Genomic DNA, 7629 nt, shown 5'->3' with positions numbered 1-7629 from the left:
TATATATATATATAAAAGAAAGGAAAGAGGACGTAAGCATTCAAAAAACGTGCTTCTTCCTTTTGTAGTTAGTAATCAATTCTCGACATAGGAGTAATAAATTATTAATGGCGGACAATTTGTATATTGGATCGGGTGTCACGTTCAAACACAGTAATAATTTGGGTGTGGGTTCTATGAGAGGACCGCTGTGATTATTACATTCATGTCTAATTGTCGTTAATATTAGAAATTGTATGTTGCTCTTGAAATGATGATCGATTCATGTATTCTGTATATGTGTGTATACTGTGTTGTAATTGCTAGCTTATGTTTCGCTTACTGGAGTAGTCATGTGATCCTACCAGTACACTGTGGTTGTGTACTGATACTGCACTTGCTTGTTCTTTGTTGAGTACAGGGCATCTTCAGACGGCTACTTTACTTACAGACCTCAGTTAGGAGATCACTGATTGAGATCGAATTCAAGAGTGAGCTAGTTCTTCCTGGCTGTCATGGATCCTCTTTTGTTTAGTCCATTCTTTTCGGACTCAGGCTGTTTATTTAGACCTTGCTTATGTTATTTTAGGGGTTGCACCCCTTTTAATTTTCTTAGACTTGTTGGTTTATAGAGTTTTGGTGCAATAACTTTCAGGTTTTAGGGGTTAAACTTCCGCAGTTAAACTTCCGCACTAGTTTGTTTAGTTGTTTTATTAAACCTTTGAAATTTATGGAAACTCCATTTTTATTCATCATTTAAACCTGCTCCCGTATCTTTAAATTCCTAGTTTTTCGTTAAGTTGTTTAGTCGGGTTGTAGTAATGGTTCTCCCATTGGAGGATTAGTGTGGGTGTCAATTACGACGGTCTGGATCGTGACATTGAATTTCTTTTATTGGATATTATTAATTATGTGTGATCAAGTAGTGCAGTGATTTTGATAAAAAAAGACTAAAAATTCTGTGATCGTTCTTTTTCTACTCATGTTTATACAAAAGTAATTTACCCAAAAGAAACATAAAAATAAAATAGTTTTGGACCTTATATAATACAAGATAAATTGCAGTTTAGTACTCTCTAATCTATATGTTGAGCTTTCACTTTAGTTACTTCAAAACGAATTTAGTTATGAATAGATAAATTTTTTGTTACATTACGATTATTGTAATGAATTGAATGATTTTTTCGAAAAGTGAAAGACAAATAAATCTCATATGTGTACAATATGTTTTACGTACGCTATTGTCCACTTGACTCCTATATTGCATAACATATTAAAAAAAATGATCTTTAACAATATAGGGTCTATAAAAAAGTTATTGGGCTCGTTTGAACCTATGAACCCCGGTCCCACCTAACACCGCCCCTGCCTACCCTACATGTATCCAAATACTATCTTCAATGATCTCTGTTTCTTCTCTTTTTTTACTATATAAGAGATGCTCCATAGCAATGAAAAATCCACCAAAAGCAAGAGTTGAATAGACACACAAGAAGAAACAGCCAAACCAAAGAGGTATTTTCTACATTTCTCATTTTATGCTAAACAGTATCAATTAATTATATTATTTTATACCTCGACCTGAAGGATCTAACTCAAATAATTAATCAATTTATTTAAAAGATTCTTAGTCACTATTGCTATTCTATTGTCATTTAGTATTTAATATGACACTTACTTTAGAAGTTAANCTCATTTTATGCTAAACAGTATCAATTAATTATATTATTTTATACCTCGACCTGAAGGATCTAACTCAAATAATTAATCAATTTATTTAAAAGATTCTTAGTCACACTATTGCTATTCTATTGTCATTTAGTATTTAATATGATACTTACTTTAGAAATTAATTAATTTAAATTTGCGAAAAATTCTTATTTTGGAAGGTGAACCTATTTTAAAACTTAAACCCAAAGGTTTTAATTAAGAAAGACTTACCACTCAACTTTTGTTGGTTACTCTTTGTTAATTAGTTGTGTTCTCTTTGGAATTGTGTACCAAATTTTTAAATATTTTTACACAATATCCAACTTGTAGAAATGACTTCTGGTTTTAGTTTCTCAAGTAACTTTAAGGAAAATATTAAAATTGTAAGTATGTGAAATAATGTGAAATATTAAAAATACACGATCTATGCCATTTTCGCTTAATAAAAGGGTCATTCATGCTATTATTTGTTAACTGAAAATAATTTTAATTTTGGAAAATTATTTTTTACATATGGCTAATTATGATTCGGATATGTCATTAATTAATTTTTTTCAAAAGGAAAAAGGCTTAAATATATTATCGAACTTTAAAATAAGGTTCATTTATATTATCCGTAAAAGTGAAGCTTCTAATTTCTGATCTTTTTATTATATATACATATATATTTTGATATTAAAGGCAACAGTACTTCTCATAAGTAACATGAGAGTTGATGTTGTATAATTTCCCTTTTATTGGTTTGTCTTTTCTTTTCAAATCAAATTCTGCAATGAATATATTGCTTTGGATTAATAATAATATGAATTGAAATTAAAAGGAAACAAAGTTTTTTTTTTTTTTTTTACGAATTACAGTTGAAGAAAGAGGGATGAAACACTCAGCCAGTGAGATTACCCCAACAAATGACCAGCGTCCACTACTTTCTCAAACTGAAAAAGATGAGGTCTCTCTCAACTATATAAATTTGATTTTGATTTCATTAGTTCACTTTTCTTTTGACAATTAAATATATAATTTTTTTGTACCCTATGATTTTCTATGTGGATGAATTTCAAGAGATTGTAAAATTTCTTAGGCTACTTCTCCTTTCATATATTTTTTGGTCATTCGTTAATTGGTCCATTTGGCACATCGGCAGCTATTGGAATTCATGCATGAGATGTGTTGGACCGAAGTGTCACGAGACACATCAGAGTTAAGTTGAGGTGTGTAGATGGAAATTGAATATGTTTAAGTGTTATATTGAGCTAAAAACAAATAATTTAAATATATGTCTATGTATTTAGCCTTTACTTTGGTGGACATTTTATTTTATCATATAACACTATCGTAACATTTTTTTTCATATGTAACATAAGATCCGTTGGAGAGTAGTCGAATGTAAACAAAAGAGGGGAAAGACAAATATATAGAGTCCGGAGCTAAAAAGGTAAAAAAAATTGTTAAAAATTTCAAAAGGGCACATCATTTTTTTTTAAATCAAAAGGGCAAAGTCACTCCTGACGAAGCGATTTCCCTCTGACACAATGACTAAAAATCACTGCCCTAGCAGCGATTTTGTCCAAAATTTTTTTTTATTAAAAATCAATGCCACAACAGCAATTTTAAGTTGATTTTTTTTTCCTTACATCGCTGCAGGGGCAGCGTTTTTCATGCCTATTGTTAATGTGCTATTATTTTCATGTCTATTGTTAATTTGTCACACCCCAATTCCGGATGTGATGGCATGTGTCCATTTCCCACCGGACACGTCAGCCTAACCCAACCACAACGATAGAGAAGTAGAAATACGAGAATAAAAGATAATAAATAAGCGGAAGACTTTAATTAAGACTCAACACTACCCAGAATTTGATTGTCACATGTACAAACCTCTAAATACAGAATTCGAATAAAAATATACAAGTTTCAGAGTATAGTTCTCGAATAGAACAAAACTGAAAGTAAAGATAACTCAAGGGCACGTCTGGAATGAACCGCTACCTCTCAAGTATGTCGCGAAACTCAATCTGCTAAAGAAACTACTAAGCCGAATCTGAGAGAGAGCTGTCAACCTACACAATTGTGTAGAAGCAAGGGTGAGTACCGAAAACCACAGGTACTCGCAAGTAACTCTAAACTAAGCAAAACTAGCAGCTACAAACAACTCCTTTCAATTCCAACCGAACCACCGAAACTTCAATCTAGCAGCAAATCAACCAACCTATACTAAACAGATCATATTCAACAGCCAAAACCAACAGTACATCCTCATCAACCTCAGATCTACAAATAAGAGCAAGTAGATCAAATTCCACATAAGAAGGGTAAACCGATACAATCCACACATTACAGACAAAGATAAGGCAAATGCGATGCAAAATGTAATAATGATGTCATGTAGTTGTGATGCATGTCTGTCTTACGATACACATCTGTTGACGTAATCAGTCCGCGCTGAATACTCAAATCAGAACCCATGGGGGCCACACATGGACCATGTATCACCGCCGGAACCAGATCCCATCGGCATCCAAATCGCTAGCCAGAGCTAGTCCATCTCATATATCTCTAGCCGGAGCTAGTCTCAACTGTGTCTCATATCCATCCATCCTCATATCAGTGTCTCAGAACTAATGCAATAGATAGTTCACACATAGGATGAATAATGAATATGCACATGTCATCAATCACAATCATATCACGATCACATCATAGTATTACACATCATCTGTCTCAATCACAACCATATCACGACCACATCATAGTATTACACATCACCTGTCTCAATCACAACCATATCACGACCACATCATAGTATTACACATCACCTGTCTCAATCACAACCATATCACGACCACATCATAGTATTACACATCACCTGTCTCAATCACAACCATATCACGACCACATCATAGTATTACACATCATCTGTCTCAACATCAATGTCTGTATCAATCATAGCCTACTCATGCTCTTCTATCCCCTCAATATCAGTTATCACATGACTTATTCAACAAATTCAAGTCACATATAACACATTTAGCTCGTTTTATTCCCCATCTTTCATTTACAACAATTTCAATCAACAAATAAAACCCATCCTCAATCCCCATTACTCCCCAACACAATTAGGAAAGTAGTCATGCGTAGTCTAAGAGTTTTACAAAGTTTGGAAGCCACTTGCCTTAAAACGAACTCCAAAAGTTACTTGACTTGAGCCTTTCCTTTCCGAGTATAATCCGGATCACGATAATCTATTCAAACAATTATTCACAATCACAATTCGAGTCCAATGACACCAAAATCAAGAAATTTAGGGAAAAAGGGCAAAACGGTCCAAAAGTCTCATACCGGAAAACGATACCCAAATCTGGAAATTTTTGATGTAAAATGATCCTTAAAGTATTTGGAAGCTAATGGTGAAAACCAATTTGAAAACGGAGTTGAAATCAATTCACAAACTCAATTTGAAGGAAAATCCACGTTCTTGAAGAAGCCTAAAATATTCGGATCCGAAACCCCGACTCGAAAATGAAATATCTCTTGAAAAACATCTTACCCATGCTTAGATAAGTTCAAATATGAAATTTCATCAAAAACGGAGTTAAGATCGACCTTGAAATTCTCAATTTATCAAACTTTAACTTTACCGGGAAAGTCCAAATTGTACGCGGTTAATATGATGAAAATAATCGATGAATCAATAATTTTATGTTAAAATCAGTTTACCCATAACATAAGGATCGTAAATATACCTTTTTCATCAAAAAGGGAGTCCAAATCGATAAAACCCCAATTTTTCCCAAGAGATTTACGGATAGGAAAAAAAACCAGATAAAGAAATTATGAGAAAATGTCGAATTGAAGATTGAATACTAACCCTCATATTAATTCAAGAAGAAACCCGTAAGAATCACTCCATTCCGATCTCTAGAACTCCCGATATGCTCAAAATACCAAATGAACACAGTCTGAGATTTTTATAACAGTACATGGCTGTTATGCACCAGAAAAACAGCAGTTAATCTTTCACTAAAAAGGCCGTAATTTCCTCATACGATAGTGAAATGACCCGATTCTTTTTTGTAAATGTCTTAAATAATGATACGGACCTGCTCGTTCAATCGGAGCTCAATTTCATGCTCGTTTGCCCAGTCAAATATCATTTCTACTCGGTAAACAATTATTTCTTATTTGCGATAAAAGTCCAATCTCGGGTTAGCGAAAATGCACCAAAATTTGCAGATAAGTCCTATAATTCATGCTCAAAATTTCAGAACCTTCGGAATAATTTTTCGACCTTTAAAACTAATAATGAACCCTTTAGTTGCCACAATTTGCTGAAATAGTGTCAAAGCATCCAAGAAGCTTAAAAGCTCACCCAAAACTCATTTGGCACTTCCCGAACACAAACCAAATATGCTACTAGCTTGAAAATGACATTTCGGACTCAATGAAATCGTCGGAATTTGAATTCGAGGTCTCCTTGACCCGGTATCCGATAAGGCGTCAAGAAACTAACTTTAGGCTCAAAAACTCGAAGCGCACTCGGGGCCTCTAAAAATTCAACCAAGACTCATTCTAGACTTAGAATCACCTCCTGAATCCAACGGTGCCCTTGGAATTCCATTTCGAGCACCGGAACCTCGTTTGTTGACCAAAGTCAACTCTTGATCAAAATTTCACAATTTTTGCAACTTAGGACCTCAAATCTTCGCTTTAACTCCAAATTCGACTCCGTAAATTCTCCTAGACCCGTTTCGACATTCTAAAACCGCTGGAATCGATGTAAATCTGATTCGAGTCTCAAAATTTCAAATGACTCGAAATACCACTTTTAACCAAACTTTAACTCTTAAAAACTCAACTTTCCAAAACTCAATTTTTCATCAATTTTCCTTCAAACCAACTTCGAAAATACAACAATTNAGTCGAATTTTTTTTTCCTTACATCGCTGCAGGGGCAGCGTTTTTCATGCCTATTGTTAATGTGCTATTATTTTCATGTCTATTGTTAATTATTAATAATATAAAAATGATAAACAAGACGGCTAGTATACTCAATAAAATTGTTAAAGCATGAGGAAAATTGAATTATATATCATAAATAATAATAAAAGAATATTGAATTAAAAAAAAAAAACTTCAAAAGGGTCAAGATTAAACACATAAAAAAAATTGATTTTTTTTTAATTTTATCAAAATCGCTAGAAGTATAGCGGTTTTAAAAAAAACTTTTTTATTTCTAAATTCTTAACTTTGAAGAAAAAAGGATTTTTTTTTTTTGAGAAAGGCAGCAATTTTTATTATTTTTTTAAAGGACAACGTCAACTTTTGTCAGAAGAAAATCGCTCCTAACAGAGCGATTTTGCCCTTTTGGTTAAATTTTTTTTGATATGCTGTTTTAGTTTTTTGAAAGAAAAAATTTGCCCTTTTGGCTCCGAACTCCAAATATATATATACCTCTTAACCTTGCGGTTTAGAATATATATGTTACTTGTTAAGAAAATGGTATATATACCCGTTGTCTGTCAAAGTAAAAATGCATAACATATCATATATCTATTGAATCAACACTAAATGATAAATATGTGTATAGAATCTTGTATTTCACTCGTTTATGGGAATTCACCTCAGAAATTTCCTTTTGTTCGCTCGAAAAACTTAGTCTTTACTAGAAAAGAAAAAGTTAAATTTTCAGATGTATGTGGTACGAAGGAAAATATTTCTTATTTTTAAGTATTTATAATTACGTAAATAGAAATCACTGTCCCAAGAACTATAGAATCTAAGAAAAAAAAATATAGGATTGGGCTGATAGAGAAGGAGGGGGGTGGGGGTGGGGGTGGGAGGTGAAAGTGTTGGAAAGAAGACAATTAGTGCAGAATGTTACATATGTGTCACGCCCCGAGCCTACACCCGGGACATGGCCGGCACCCGGAGACCATTGTTGGC

The sequence above is a fragment of the Solanum stenotomum genome, chromosome 2, assembly GCF_019186545.1.
Source record: "Solanum stenotomum isolate F172 chromosome 2, ASM1918654v1, whole genome shotgun sequence".
Taxonomy (NCBI): Eukaryota; Viridiplantae; Streptophyta; class Magnoliopsida; order Solanales; family Solanaceae; genus Solanum; species Solanum stenotomum.
Note: the sequence above shows the minus strand (reverse complement) of the source record.